The sequence below is a fragment of the Lathyrus oleraceus genome, chromosome 7 (assembly GCF_024323335.1).
Source record: "Lathyrus oleraceus cultivar Zhongwan6 chromosome 7, CAAS_Psat_ZW6_1.0, whole genome shotgun sequence".
Lineage (NCBI taxonomy): Eukaryota > Viridiplantae > Streptophyta > Magnoliopsida > Fabales > Fabaceae > Lathyrus > Lathyrus oleraceus.
In genome coordinates, this window is record NC_066585.1 from 75,385,625 (window position 1) to 75,400,602 (window position 14,978).

Genomic DNA, 14,978 nt, shown 5'->3' on the forward strand with positions numbered 1-14,978 from the left:
TTTGACGGCTAGAAGAACCGCCTCCATAACCTTGGTTATGATAATAGTTGCTTCTAGGTTGGAACCCTTGGTTCCCTTGGAATTGTTGTTGTTGTTGTTGTTGAGGGTGCGGTTGATAAGGTTGTTGTTGTCTTGGTTGATAGTCCCGTTGATTGGCCATGTAGTTTACCTCTTCAAAACCGGGAGGTGGACAAAATCCGGTGTCATGTTCACCTTTACAAAGTTCACAACAAGCTATTTGTTTAGCTTTTGACGGTTCTCTTAACTCTTTGATTTGTTGCGTTAAAAGTTCCACTTGTTGTGAGATGAGCTTGTTTTGGGCAAGTATGGCATCATTCGTCCCTAACTCAAGCACTCCCGCCTTCTTCAAAGAATTTCCACGACTTTGACTTTGAAGATCATTCAAAGCCATACGGTTGATAATGTTTGTGGCTTCTTCGGCACTTTTTGACATCAACGAGCCACCCGAGGTGGCATCCAACAACGTCTTACAGTTTGGTTGAAGTCCATTTCTAAAGATATGGATTTGAGTTAATTCATCAAATCCATGCCCTTTGCATTTCCTAAGCATGGACTTGAATCTCTCCCACGCTTCATTCAAAGATTCACTGGTTCCTTGAGAAAACACCGAGATGGCCGTCTTTGATTCCATGAATCGGTTATGAGAGAAAAATCTTTCAATGAATTTCTCTTCTAACACATTCCAATCTGTCATTACAGCAGGTGTTTGATCGAGATACCAATCCTTTGCTTTACCGAGCAAAGCGTGGGGAAACAATCGTCTGAACAACGGAAGCTCCTGAGCCTGATCCACTCCGGCAGCCAATGCTATCTCATAGAATTTTGTGAGAAAAGCAAATGGGTCTTCATGGTCCATTCCGGTGAATGGACTCCCATATAATAAATTCAGAGTTCCCGTCTTCATCTCAGCTTGCCTTCCTGTGTGGTTGGCAAACTGAGCGGTGTTCCTTGGACTGTTGATACATGGAGTAGAAATAGGTGGTGGTGGTTGTGGCTCCATGTTAGGTATGAATGGGTGTGGATTTGTGGTTGAAGAACTTTCTCCTTGCTCTTGGCGTTGTCTAGCCTGCTGCCTCCTACGTCTCGTTTTGCTATTGAGCCTCATTGCGGTTCTCTCGATCTCAGGATCAAAAAGAAGTTCGTCCACAGGGATTTGCCCTCGCATAAAACGTAAGCTGCACACTAAACCAAACAAATTACAAGCGCAAGTCAAAAATTCACAAGCTAAAACTTAAACAACCAATGCAATGCTTGCAATATCAATTTACAATCCCCGGCAACGGCGCCATTTTGTTGTGACAGTTTTTAAGTGTCGGGTTTTTGTTATCGTATCCACAGAGATTGTAAGATATCACTGCCGTTCAATGGTTGAATTAATTTTAACTTAATGTAACACTAGGGTTTTGGTTATGATCAAGTTATCTTGCATACAAAGTAATTAATTGCGGTAAAAGTTATGTTTTGATTAATATGAGCAATATTGTCAAAGTTAGGTTTCAATGATTACATTTGCTTTGCATGTTTTTGCTCGGTCAACAATCTTATAAACTCCTTTAGATGATAAATAATTTCACAAAGTCCTCTCAATGCGTTTCTCTCGAACACCCATTGTGAGTTTTGTCATTTTGATCCATTGTTTCTCTCGAACACAATCTATCAAAAAGACAACGTTTTGGTTCAACCTTATGGTGAACAAAATCATTCATTACTATCTCTAGCTAACAAACAAGTTTGGATGAAAACCTAGGTCAAGAATCGGTAAACATCTCTCGATCAAATACCGACACAAAGAGTTTTAAATAGAAACAAAGTTTTCATCATATATTTACCGTTAAAGAGTTTACATATGAGGATCCTTACATTTACACACAAAGCTAGCAATCACCTACATCTAACCTTGACAAATGGAAGACTTAGCTACTCATTTTCATGGTAGCTTGGTCGGCAAGTAAGAAAAGAGGGTTGATCAACATCCAAGTCGAATAATCGAAGTTGGATGGGAATCCACCTTCTTTTTGTGGAAGATGGTTGCTAGATGAAGAGAAATGAAATTAGGGCACAAAAGCTCCCACAAAACAATGCTGTAAAATATCTAGGAGAAAGTACAAAATATGGAAAAGTTGGTAAAAGTGAGGTCTGGTGCCCAAAAGTGGCACCTGCTACTTATAGACAAGTGCAGAACTGTCATGTTCGCTAGGCGAGCAGAATAGCTCGCCTAGCGAGGTCCTAAAATGTGCACAAAAAGCCCCTGCGCCCAGAGAAAACAGGGCCTGCTAAACTGTCATGTTCGCCTAGCGAACAAACCTTCGCCTAGCGAAGGAAACGCTTCAAGCTCGCCCCAGCGAGGTTGAGAGGTTTTGCTACTGGAATGCTCGCTGGGGACTCGCTAGAGCCTCGCCTAGCGAGTGAGTGCTGGCTGCACTTTTTCACCAAAACAGAATGAATTCGCTGCAGACTTCGCCATGAGCTCGCCTAGCGAATTAATTAGCCAATTTACTGGAGCTTCTCGCCATGAACTCGCCTAGCGAACCAAGGCTTCGCCACAGCCTCGCCTAGCGAGCTGGCAGATGAAATGCTTGGTTGCTTTGGTTCCTTTGCCAATTCTCTTGTGTCTTTATTATCAATTAATTCATGCCTTTCCTGCACAATAACAAACACATCAAAAGCACCAAGCTTGTTTATCAATGTAACGCATTTCATGTAAAACAATTGTGATTTTGACAATTTTAGCAAGGCAAAAGAGTGAAAGATGCCCACATATGATAGCTCAAATAAGCACTTTTGGGCATCTAACACTCGACTACCATGGTTTGAAGATGAAGAATGTTACAGATGTGTAAGTGTAGGGTTATGATTCTTTAAGCATATTGTCATTGAGGTTTCTGTTAATTTGTTTTAATTTCAAAAAAAATATTTTAAATAATATTATTTGATTTTGGTTTTTTAATGGAAAATATTTTCCATCTAAAGTCCTAAGTCCATGCCTCATTCATACAATTGTACAAATTTCCCACCTCTCTAGTACATTTAGTCGAAATTAGATAAAAACTTGGAAAATCCAAACACAATGGGATGTGAGCATATGTCAAGGGTCCTCTTAAAAAGAGCTTGAAAGATCATTACCACTTTCTTTGAAAGACCCTTAATGAACCGTTCAGAAGTAGTGTGAGAATCAGTTCCACGAGGAGAAATCATTTTCCACCAATCTGAAGTTGATCTAAGTCTTTTCAATCTACTCGAGCTAAAGAAAAAACCGCAATGACCCATTTATAATAGAAAGGATGTCAAGCCAAAGGCCAATACCACACAATAATCACCATTTCTATTTACCAATAATAGTCAGGTTGACTAGACACAAATTCCTAAATCAAAAGCCCCACTCACTCTTTGACTTACACACTTCTGACCCAAAACCCCCCAAAATCTTAGAGTTACCTTTAACACTCCCATGAGAAAACACCTACAGAGCCTCATCCGACTCTTCTAAACTTGATATACATATTCAACAAGGAGTGTAATAAATCAGAATAGAATTAAAGACACACTTTAATATGACCACTCTATCGTCCATTATAGAATACTTATTACCTTGAGAATTAAGTCTTTTATAAATGTTGTTAAATATAGGTTTCCCAATTAATTCTTTATAGGGGGTTGATATCAATCAGAAGTCCAAGGTACTCGAGCGAAATAAACTATTGCTTACAATTGAGGAATCATTATGTTATTTCTAGAAAGTCATAAATAATACTAACCCTAATTAATCTAATTTTAGAAAATTTCACTAGAAGCCTCAAAAAAACTTGAAAAAAAAAATGAGAATAAATATAATAACCCAAATATTTTCAATAAATGTCTCTCCCAAAATCAAAATAACATCCAGATATTGAAAGTGAGAGTCCACTAAATCATATGTTCCTAACTTGAAACCTAAAAAGAGACAACGATAAACAATCTTTCTAAACAAGTCACACAAACCCTCAATAACCATGAGAAAGAGAAAATTGGCTAGCAAATCTCTTTGGTTGATCCCTTTTTAGATGTTAATCTCTTGGGTTGGACAATTATTAACTAAGACCTCCAGGTTTCCCGTGAAAACACAAGCACACATTCAAGCATGTAACCTATCACAAAAACCAAATCTCTCATAGATATGATCAACGAAGCTCCAACTGACAGAGTAAGATTTTTCAAAGTCTACTTTGAAGATAAGATAATTTTTTAAATATTTTTTTAGCCAAATCAACAAGTTCATTGATCGCCACCACTTCATTAACTAAAAGTATGTCTTTAATAAATATGGCTAATTTATAGATATAATTTTGTCCATAATTATTGACAATCTAGAAGCCAAAACTTTGACCATAATTTTGTACAAACATCGACCAAGAAGATAGACTTAAAATCACCTAAAAATGCAAAGGACTCCACACAAGGATTAATACGATAAAATAATAAGAAAAAAGTGAGTTAAAATGGTCGTAACATAAAACTGATCAAACATCACACCCAAATCCGACCTAAGAAGCTGCTAGAACCTCTTGAGGAGAGTAAAATTAAAGCCATGAAGATCAAGACTTTTATCTCCCTTTATTTTAGCCACTACGAAGTCAAATTCCCAAAGAAGAAAAAGAGAAGTAAATCCAATTTGAACCTCATGAGAGATTGTCCGAAAGTCAGCCTCATCCAGAGCCAACCTATTTAAAGACATTTCCAAAAAATGATTGGTAACAAATCTAATAACCTACCCTCCCACCCCCTTAACCTTCTCCACCCAAACATTGCCAGCAAAGAAAGTCAAGATGATATTTCAATTGATCACTCCCTTCACATAGGCATGGAAATACCCATAGTTTGCATCTACCTCTTTAATCCTTGTATCCAAGGATGTTTGGGAAAGTTGAGAATGTTTGTATATAAGAATAGATCAAAGATCAACGAAGTGCATACTTTTAGAAACCACCCTATCTCTTAGGAGGGGATCACTTTCTTCTTCAAGATCAACGATCTTAATGCTATCTAAAAACATATTAATCTTCAAATTCAAAGACCCAAAAACCTATTCACCCCACCTCTTCGATCTTCCTTTAGGGATTTAAGATTCTCTTCAAGAAAAAAATACTTTCCTACCAATTTATAATTTATATATTTAATTATTTTCCAATTAAGATAATATGAACAAAATATATTTTTTTTTAATTTTAAGTGGCTTGAATTAAACTATTTAAAAAATTACAAACTAATAAAAATAAACTATAAACTAAAATAACCATAATTTTTAATTATATTATTTTTTCACACATCGCCCTATATCCTATCAAACATAAACATAAATTTAAGACTAAGTTTGAATATTTTAAAATAAAAATAGTAAAAATGCAACATAGTGAAATATAGTAGAATGGAACAACGCAAAATAAAACATAAGAGAATTAAATAAAATATAAATTGAGCAAATTTGTCATTCAAGCCAAATCAAAAAATACAATAATAAAAGTATGTGATAAAATATATTTCGCTCCATTCCACTCAATTCTATTATCATTTTATAAATCTAAACAAATTAAATCATAAGTTTTTTCCTTTATTTGCTTTTCACAATCAACCAATTGCCACTTCATATATTTTGTCTTCAAATTCAAAATACTTCTCTCTTCACAAATTTCAAATTTCACTATATTATTTAATTTAAAATCTCAAATTACAATCATTCTCCTCTATTTATGTCTCTCTAATTTGCTTTCATCCACTTTGTCTTCAAATTCAAAAAACTTCTCCCTCTTCATATATTTTAAATTTCAATATACTATCGATTATATATAACTATATAATTGTTATTAATAAATGATACAAAACTACCATTATTTCTTATGATATTATATGTATATTACTCACGCTGTTTTAAGAGAGTACAATCAATTGATGTTTCAATTATATTTTTATTAATCATATGCTTCATTCACACTTAAATACAAATTGTAAAACAAGTCTGATTTTTCAATCTTCTAACGTTTGAATTTGTGGTAGAACTTATCAACTTGGATTTTAGTTACTGCTATTATTTGGAGTTTCTTGAATTTTAGGTTGTGTTTATTATAATGAGGTGGGAGAGAAAAATATACATTGATGCCAAATCACATATAGATGTACAATTGTATACTTTCTCTTTTCTTTTTTACTTCTCATCATTTTTTATAACTTTATCATTTTATAACCTACTTTCTCTCTTTCCATTTTATCTATCAATTTACATTTCCATGAAAATTATATAATACTCTTCATCAAAAAGATAAGAAAACTATATAAACATACATAGATATACATTACTGAATACCTTAGATCAAACTATCTTCTATCAAAAGGACAGAGCAACGCTCAAAAGGAATGAACAATAGGGGTGGACATCGGTTGGGTTGGATCGGTTTTCGGGCCCAAATTCCCAATCCGACCTAACCATCGGTTGGAAAAAGCATAACCAAAACCGACCGGTTTGCAATTCGGTTATTTTCGGTTTCGGTTTTGTTCGGTTCGGTTTCATAATGCGGTTTATTCGGTTTTAAAAATAATTGAGCTCATTCCAAAATAAACCCAACACAAGTGGATTTTATCTAGGATTTAAATAGCACAATTTTATACTAGTCTTTAAACTTTTAGTTTACTTATGAACAAAAAAATAAAACAATATATCTTAAAACTTATGAAATTGCTGCATTTTTCGGAAATGGATTGAACAATCATTGTTAACATTTGTTCATAATATGCTCATAGCCGACACTATGATAGCCCCCAAATTATGCAAAATTACTGCAGTGAATGGGTTTTTGTAAGAAGCTCTAGTCTTGGGGAAGAAGTGCTATCTCAATTTCTTGAAGTGATTTCCCTTTGGTTTCCACCACATTTCTTTTTACAAAGATTACTGCCATCATGCAGAATGTAGCAAACATTGAGTAAAGCAGTTGTGGACCAAGTTTCTCCGGTAAACGCAAGAACAGTAACCCAACAAGGAAATTACAGACCTGTACAAAATTGCAATGAACTTTAGAACTCTAGAAATATGAATTTTGTTTAACTCATAATTTTCACTACAGATGCATCTATCAAGAATCAAGATCTGTATTCATAGTTACAGCATACTTACATTAGCATGCCACCAACAGATAGGTACAGAGCTCCCGTGTTTAGTAAAAGTGAACTTGCTCCTGTGGCTTGAATGATCATTGATATCGCCTATGCACACATTTGCAACATCCGATGGTACTCCAGCACTTTTAAAAACAGTTGAAGAGAAATAAAACACAACATTTATACCAGATAGCTGTTGTAAAGCAAATAGGGTTGATCCAATAAAAACAACTGCAAAACGAACTCGTGAATAAAAAATGACTTTTGGATACCTAAAGAAACCAGTGACAAGCTAATAACAATGACATAAACACACAATGACGCGACTTTCCTAGAGATAGACATAAAAAACTATATACCTTTAGAATGATGACAATGAAGCAATTCAGAGAACTTCACAGTATCAGTATCGTCACCTCTATCTACCTTGGATAACTGTGATATTGCAAACTTTGCTTCGGATACACCCAGAAGCCTTTCAAACTCAACTTCAGCTTCAGCAGTTCTTCCTTGCTATATGACAAAAGAGATAAATGATCGAGGACTGTCAAAAGGATGATAACCTTGATAGATAAACCTTCTCACGGTAACACTCCATTTCTGTTTTGTACCTCTCTTTGTCCTTCATGGCTTGTTCTTGATAAACCTTATATATCAGTGCAACTTAACATGTTAACATAATAACAAAACAGTGCATATTATGTTAGCCTATGTTGTGGAATAAATCATCAATTAAGTCCCTAATAACTAAATTGAAGAGAGAATAACATTTTAATGGTTTATTCCATTCTGTAAGATAAACAAATTCCTTACTGCTTTTTCAGATTCATTTAACTTGTTCCAGAGTTCACCGATGGTCCTACTGATCTCTCGGTCCTTCCCTTGGTTAAGAGGTTTTAGCCTGGCGTGTTGTTCTGCAAAGAAGAAATTGTATCCACTTCTGTTTGGTTTTGGGGTTGGAAAATAATCTTATTTTCGGCTGAGAGAAAAATGAAAAGACCTTCAGGCAATCCAGCAGCATTAACATTTAACGGTTGAACGACAGCTGGTTGAACTTCAGATGAAGGATGTGAAAACGGCATCTTCAGAGCAGGAACTGGGGTGGATGATGGACTCTGCAAAACATCTGCCATAGAGAAATTAACAATTTGCACATTAGAATAGGCCCAAATGTTGGTACAAACAGCATTGTGGTTCCAATGAACATACCTGAAGTTGCATGAGTCCAATTATGAGCTTTAAAATAATAGATTTGCTCATAATGGTAGAGTAATGAAGTATAGTACTTCCGCAGCACAAAAGAAGCATTTGTTGCCGTTGATGGAAAATTGAAAACTAAAGTTATATCTTTCCATTTTCTATCCTTAATGATCTGCAAGAAATATTAACAAGATAAGATCACCATATCACTACATTGCGGAAAAACCAAAGTTATACATTAATTTAAAAGAATAATAAAAAATATTTGAAGAATTTTACGAAGATATCAGAACATTCAACTCAAGTATATCACCAATCAAGGCAAGATCTTCCATCAATTACGATTTACAAAAACATGCAAAGAAGCAAATGCTAACAAGTTCTTATGATGCCATGATGAATATATAATATTGAATTTCAAAATAGATCTCTTATCAAGCTATGTGCTGACACTATTGGTGTCTACTTGTTCACTTGGTGCCGGTGTCCATGTTTCATAGATTATAAGAGCAAAAATCGAAATTATAATCACATCTTACTTTCTCAATCCCTCCACGAGAAGTCACTTCAACAAAGAGGCGGTGTAAATCCAACTCCTTTCCCCCAATAATGGGAATCCTGCAATAAAATTCCAAGTTTTTTGTAGTTATTACAAAGTTATGCAATCGAAATGAGTTCATAGTGTTTAGTATTTCCAAAAAAGCAAAACTAGAGGCCAAGAAAATCATTTAGATCCAAAACATGAACCATTTGCAGCCACTGTAACATTAGAATGTCCTCCCTCATTATAAACACAATGTCAAAACCAAATAATGACAACTTGATTAAATAGAGCAGCAACAAATGCATGATGCATCACTTATCAAACACCATGATGCAAGAAATTCCATATGATATGCTTGTGTTTTCTACATCTTAAAAAAGAAAAAACCAATTCACAATCTTTAGTAGTTTATTAATCTAAGAAACTTACATGAACTTGGTGCCCATTGTAGCATGGAGCTTCTCCAAGCTATGCAAAAAGAGCTTAGGATTGTCCACAACCTCTTCATACGTTGCCATAGGAGGAGGATACTGACCACAGCTTGAACCCGTCTCTTTCATAGCTAATGGACTCTTGATAACACAAGATGTTGATGCCATTCACAACACAATATATTCAGCCTTCAATATTTTTCTGCATCACCATCAACAAAACAAGGTAAAACAAACCAAAAAACCATAATAACATGAAGATGAAAACCATCTAGTATTTGTAGATAAAGAAAAAAGCAAAAACATTAATGAGAAATAGAAATGTAATGGCTAAGCTACCTATCTATACATGCAGACAAAAAAATAGAAAAAGAAACAGACAAGTTTTAAGGATAAGAAGAGAGAAACTGTCTCATCTCATCTCATCTAATCTAATCCCATCCACCTTGAAGACAACAAAACAGAAAAAAGAAAGAACAACCAATAAAATCACCATGCATCAGAAAATCCAGAACTGAAACAACCTTGAAAGCTCTTCCTTGCTATATGACAATTGTGATCATGATAGGAAGTTTATACCCAGAATTATATTTTTATTGAAAAGTATTCTCTGTTTGGGAGTCACTGTTTACCTGAATAGCCATAACCTCATGAGCCAATTGAGCTGAAGCAAGGTTTTACTGACAATTGTTTTACTTTTGGAGATGAAGCAAGGTGACGACGCTAAAGCTTTAGGGTTCAGAGGGGTGGACGGAGCTTTAGGGTTCGGAGAGGTGGACGGCGCAAGCTTTAGGGTTCAGAGGGGTGGATGGCGCAAGCTTCAGAGGGGTGGACGGCGCAAGCTTTGGGGTTCAGGGTGGACGGTGCAAGCTTCAGAGGGGTGGACGGCGCAAGCTTCAGAGTTCAGGGTGGACGGTGGACGGCGCAAGCTTTAGGGTTCAGGGTAGAGTAGACGGCGCAAGTTCTGATTTTGCAATCTGATTTTGTTGGGTCAAGGTGCCAAAATTCTCCTTGATAGTAATAGTAATGTAATGGAATCGGTCGGGCTCGGATTTTGTTGGGCCAAAAAATCAAAACCGAACCCGACCACACATACCCCTCTGAACCCGTTTGCAACATCCGTCCAACCCGTCAAACCGAATTAACCCGACCCGAAACATCCACCTACAACCGGTTCGGTCGGTTATTCTCGGGTGGGTTTTTCTTGTCCACCCCTAATGAACAACATTATTCTACTTGTAATCTCTTAAATGATTAATCGATAATACAAATGGAGAATCAACACATAAATACGATAATACAATGTTTTACGTCACATATCACCATAATCACACTACTTATTTTATTTTAATTAACATTTATCTTTATTTAAGAGACAAAATCTTTATTTTTAAATAACAAAATTTGTCTTTTTTTATTACTCCATCTCACATGTCTTTTTATTCTTCTTTTTATATGATTATTTAATACAATTGAGTTTATATTACCATTATTCATTTTATAATTAAATATTTTATTTTAAATTTACATGCAACTAAATATATTTTATACCGTATTAAATAAGTTATTCGTGTGGATGCAAGATTATGTTACTAGTTTAAAATATACATAATTATTGAGAAAGAGACATACATTAATATAAATTGTTATATATATATATATATATATATATATATATATATATATATATATATATATATATATATATATATATATATATATATATATATATATATATATATATATATATATATATATATATATATATATATATATATATATATATATATATATATATAATATATATATATATATATATATATATATATATATATATATATATATATATATATATATATATATATATATATATATATATATATATATATATATATATATATATATATATATATATATATATATATATATGTGTGTGTGTTTTTTTTTTTTTTTAAATAACCAAGTTTTTCAATTTAATTTCCAAAATAATCATTATTTCAAATTATTTATCAACATAATCATATTTCATGTACACCTCTAAAGCATATGCCAGTTGGACCGACGCATCCAAGTTGTCATTAAACATGGGCGTCAATGCCATTGGCGCATGAATGCGGGTAGAGCCAATATACAATTGGTGCATACTTTATTATATCAAGTGTATATGCCATTGCATGTGGCACATGCTTTATATTTTATTTTATTTTTAAAATTTTATATGTTATACTTATAAATAAATAAAATAAATAGGCAAATGAAAAATAATTATTAAAATTATAATATAAAGTTAAAATACATAATAATTGACAAGAAAATCAATGATTCACCCGATTGAAACACCCCCATGTTCCACATCCTGATGCGTTAGCCTGCCTTCGAGGTCTTCCACGATTTTTCTGAGGTGTTTGGGGTCTTTGAGTGCTGACATGATGCAATGGTGGCTGATGTGAAGGTCCGGTGGAAGATCCAGCGGTATTTGATAAATTTGTCATCATTTCTCCCCAATAGTTGGGGTGTTGCCGCCAACGGTGCTGACGTATTTGAGTTTGATGCCCATGTTATCGTAGTTGGTTCATTGTGGTTGAGTTGTTTATGATAATATGGTTGCCTGAATTGGGACATTGGATCGTTTGGGAAACGAAGTAATGATTCATGTGGTGTAATAAAGTCAAATAATGGTTGGATGTTGTGGCGATGAGATGTTTGGATGTTCATAAGTGGGGGACTATGATGGCATGAGATTGAATCGTATGGATCATCCGGACTATAAACATATGTGGGGGTTGCGTATGGTTGTTGATGGTTAGGGTTTGGTTCCTAGTTTTGAGTTTGAGTGTGTGACATGAATTAGTTGCGAGGTTGGGTGTTTGATGGTTGAGGGTGATGGTGTAAGGTTGGTTGTTGGGTTTGGGTAGGTTGACATTGTTCTTGGATGGGGATTTGTTGTTGGGCTTATGATGATGAAGCTCATTGACATGGATCAATCAAATAACTTGGCTCAGACATAAACGATGGCGTTGTAATCGACCTAAACCATGACATATAATGTTGAGTTGGTCTAGTACCATGTATGATTGGTTCGTTTAAGATGTGTTGCCGTCGATTCCTCCAATGACGACACATCTCTTTTGCAAAGTCTCTCCAATCAAAATAACCCCATTGGCCATCGACTCTTTGTTGATACCAATCTCCCAAATACATAGGAGGTTCTGGAATTTGTTGTTGCATGTCAAACTGCATTTTCACACGGCCACTCTGGTGCACCTCCATAGTAATGAACCTGATGATTGTTGTTTTTGCTGTCCAAACTGCATCATCATCATGGTTAACCTGATGGTCAAGACCCATATACGGCCTTCAGATAAACTGTATAACAATTTGACATGATTAGAGGATATGTGTAGGTGTTTAATTGGCTGCATTATATGGTAAAACACTAATGTCTTGACTGATGTCATGACATGTATATGTGACTACATTGTAGTTACTGCAGGACTAGCTAACACAGGATTATTGAATGCTGTGACATTCATACCTGTCAACAGATACTAAGGAACAGAAGTTCTGTTAGAACTTAGTATGCATTTGCAGTCTGGTTATCAAGGAAGAACCAGACCTGGCATAAGGCCTACTGACTGAATGTCAAACTGGATGTTGTGACATTCATCATTGACAGCAGCTACTGAAGATTAGGCAGAGTGATGTTCTGCTATACTTCAGCATGTAACTTAGTTTGTTCTTCAAGAGAATAACAGAACTAACTTAAGGACAAATGTGTAAATGTTAAGTTGGACACTTTGACATTTATTAATGTAAGCTGTTACTGTAGTATGGTCATTTTGATCCTGTACAGGTCAGCAAAATTGTACAGTCTGTTTTCTGGAAAAACAGACTCAGCATATGGACCTTGATGTCAAGCTGAATGTCGTGACATTCATGCCTGACAGCATATGCTAAATTGTAGGTTGTGCAGTTTTCTGTTTCAGCTTTTTCTTGGGCTATTCTTCAGGAAGTCAACAGCTTAGAGAAAATCCAGGAAACCAACAACCAAGCTACAATTAAGGAACCTAACAAATAGCCTATTTGTTAGCACACTAATATGTGGAAATTAGTTAGAATCCTATGTGGCATTATTTGTGGAGGTCTTGAGATATTTTAGGAACTAAATGTGGAGATATTTTAGGAACTAAATATGGAGATATTTTAGGAACTAAATTTGGAGATATTTTAGGAACTAAAAGATTGAAGACCTTGTTTGTAGCAGAAAGTTTCTGCTGATGTTGTAACAGCAAAGGAGAAGTTTGCTGCGATTTCTGAAGGCCCAAATCCACTTGGGTGATTAGGTTATAAATAGCTGATTGTAATCTAGTCTTTGTAAGCCTCTTAGAATGAATTTTTAGGGGTGTGTGTAAGGTAAACCTCCCAATCTGTGGGAAGGTTACCATGTGTCTCTCAGTGGTAAACCTGAGAGTGTTTGTCACTCAAAGCCTGTAGGCAAGAGTGATTATGTTCTTGAATGAAGCTGTGAAGCAAGTTCAAGGTGTTTGCACATTACATTGTATTTGTAGTGATAGGAATGGAAACTGGAGGTTTCTATCTAGGAGTTCCTAGGTATAGATTGCATTGGGTAGGGATTAAGTGATGAGTTGTAAACGGGGGAGTTTAACTCTGAATTGATACTACTAATAGTGGATCTTCTTCCTGGCTTGGTAGCCCCCAGATGTAGGTCATGTTGGACTGAACTGGGTTAACAATTACTTGTGTTTTTACCTTTTGCATGTTATAATTGTGCCAGTTATAAAATAAGGTAAACCTGTAATGCTGTAACAGATGATGTTCAAATCAACAGTAAGACATCATGCTGATAACTATGGAAGAAAACAACTGAAGTGAGTGCTAGGTTTGACTTCTGTTGAGTCTTTCTTCCTGAAGCACAGAACCAGGGGTTCATACATTCTAGGGCGACATAGAATGAGATGTCGTGACATCTGTGAACCTGTGCATATTAGTACAGTGGTTAATAATTATCTTGCTGTATTAGTTACAATGTTAGATCAGATGTCATGTCGTGGTGGATAACATCTGAATTCTGACTACACCAGAATTTCAATTGGTATCAGAGCAGGCATCCTGTTCTGTCTCTGGATGAGATCCATGGGTGATACTTTCTGGTATCTTGCAAGAAGTTATGGCAGTACTAATGTTGGAACCTGTGAAAGGTTCTGTACTTTCCCTGAATGGTCCCTTGAAGTAGGTGGATGGACTGTTCATGACAGGAATGGTGTGTACCTGTCTCTGGAGGGTGGCAATTGGCTTGTGTGTGGGACAGCTGTGCCAGTATTGAATCACATTCAAACGTGGTATGGTCTTGGAGGCTGATCTGGTGAAGTGTGTGTTCATAGGTTGAGTTGTATTATGATTTCCGCTGCATAATACCTGGCAAAACTCAAACTCTGATGTTGTTTCCCCTCATGTGGATGTAAGGCTGCTGTATTCAAGATCTCATCATAATCTACTGAAGATGTCAAAGATACTTGAGTCCCCTCAAGTCCACTCATCATGACGTTCTCACTTCAGGATGGTAAGAATCACTTAATCACTGATTATTTTACTCACTTGAGTAGGGCGTATGAAGACCTTGAAGACCTTTAAGGAAGGTT

At 35.4% G+C, this 14,978-nt stretch overlaps 1 pseudogene; it reads right to left on the reverse strand.

Moving 5' to 3' along the window:
- Positions 1-6,707: 6,707 nt before the first annotated feature.
- Positions 6,708-10,528, reverse strand: LOC127106962 (high mobility group B protein 15-like; annotated as a pseudogene).
- Between the last annotated feature and the right edge of the window lie 4,450 nt (positions 10,529-14,978).